A 1,874-nucleotide genomic window follows, 5' to 3' on the forward strand; every position below is an offset into this window, starting at 1 on the left:
AGAGACAGTGCGATTGGCACAGGACAGAGCAGAGTTTAGGGCTGTTGTACATAGGGTCGCTATGAGTCGCAGGCGACTCGACGACACATAACAACAACAACAACAACAACATGTTAATATAAAATAAAAATAATTTTAAGAGTAGATCTGTTATCTGCAGGTAGAGAGACTTATTTCTGGGTTCTCAATTCTGTTCCATATGGCAACATGCTTGTCATTGTCCAGTATCACACAGTTTAAATTACTGTAGTTGTATAATGTGCTTGAGAATCAGGAAATGTAAGGCTCCTGTCTTTTTTTTAAAAAAACTTGTTTTTATTTTATATTGGCTTGCATACAAGATTCAAATACATTGTGTTTCATTCGTATACATTGTGGTGTTTCACACATTCTTTCATTCATAATGTGTTCCATACAATCATTCCCATATATTGTGTTTTATAAAAGTAATCAAAAGACTTGCTCACCTCAAAGTTGCATCATTGCATTTCCACAGGTACTGCTCCCTAGCATGTCCACCTTCAGGCATGAAAAGAACTCCAGAGCTCACCGAAGTCCCTCCTGTGTTCTTTCTGCTTCAGAGATGCACCATTGTAAGAGTTCCATTCTTCCCCAAAGGTGCTGGTCCCGAGTCTGTCTCCTGCATAAGCAACAAGGAGCACAAATACACAGGGTCCTGGCAAGACATTACTTTCACCTTGGACATTATCATACTGATCTATTTGTGTGCCTTAGCTGAAAGTCTTTAGCATCTAGCAGGCACAGGAACACAGTCTAGAAGGAGAAGATTAGAGACAGAAATCTTTTCCCAGAACAGAGAATAGTGAAGAAAGGTAAGGAAAAAACAGAGGTAACAGTGAAGAAAGGTGAGTGAAGAGAGGTGGCCATGCCATATCTCAGACCAAAGAAGCCAGTAGATTTCAGAAGGGATGGCAGTAATCATGTGAGAGATTCTCTCTGAAAACCAGCATAGTAAAAAGGTAGGAAGGGAGTTTCCTGTAACCCCCCTGAAGTAAAATTGCTTCAGCTTGGAAATCTGCCCTAATCACTCCACAGTCCAAGGAGGAATACAGACTTCAGGAGGGAAGGCTACAAAATCACAGAACTGAGAAGGACTATTGATAGACCAAGTTACCCCCATTCCCACCATAGAATACCTTAAGCCTGGAGGTAATTAATAGTCTCATAGAGTTAAATATCTATAATTAAATGACACAGACATAACAGAAACAGTAGAATACAAACCAATAAATCTTCACATAATATCAAGAAAAGGAGCAGGCAACCTCAGACTTTGTGAAAAACAAAAGAAGCCTTCCTTCAAAAAAGCAGCACATATTGAAGACCCAATGAATACCCCAGAGACAGAAAGGCAGAAGAAATATATGCGGTTGTTGTTGTTGCTGTTGTTGTTGTTATGTGCCGTCGAGTCGCTTGTGACTCATAACAACCCTATGTACAACAGCCTAAACCCTGCTCTATCCTGCGCCAATCTCACTGCCTCTGACACACCCATCCTGATTACCCCAGTCACTGAATCAATCCACCTCATAGGTCTTCCCCTTCTGTGCCGTCCCTCCACCCTCCCAAGCATGATGTCCCTCTCCAAGGACCTCTCCCTCCTTACAACATGTCCAACATATGTCAGACGAAGCCTCAGAATCCTTGCCTCCAAGGAGCAGCCTGGTTTAACCCTTTCCAGGATTAATCTGTTTTCGTAGCAATCCATGGTACCCTCAATACTCTTCTCTAGCACCACAGCTCAAAGGCATCTATTCTCCTTCTATCCTCCTTAGTCATTGTCCAACTCTCTGATTCATAACAAGTGATTGCAAAGACCATAGCCTGTATCAGACGCACCTTAATCTCCAGAG

Source organism: Elephantulus edwardii, unplaced genomic scaffold, assembly GCF_000299155.1.
Source record: "Elephantulus edwardii isolate Elephantulus edwardi_28Jun2011 unplaced genomic scaffold, EleEdw1.0 scaffold00470, whole genome shotgun sequence".
Lineage (NCBI taxonomy): Eukaryota > Metazoa > Chordata > Mammalia > Macroscelidea > Macroscelididae > Elephantulus > Elephantulus edwardii.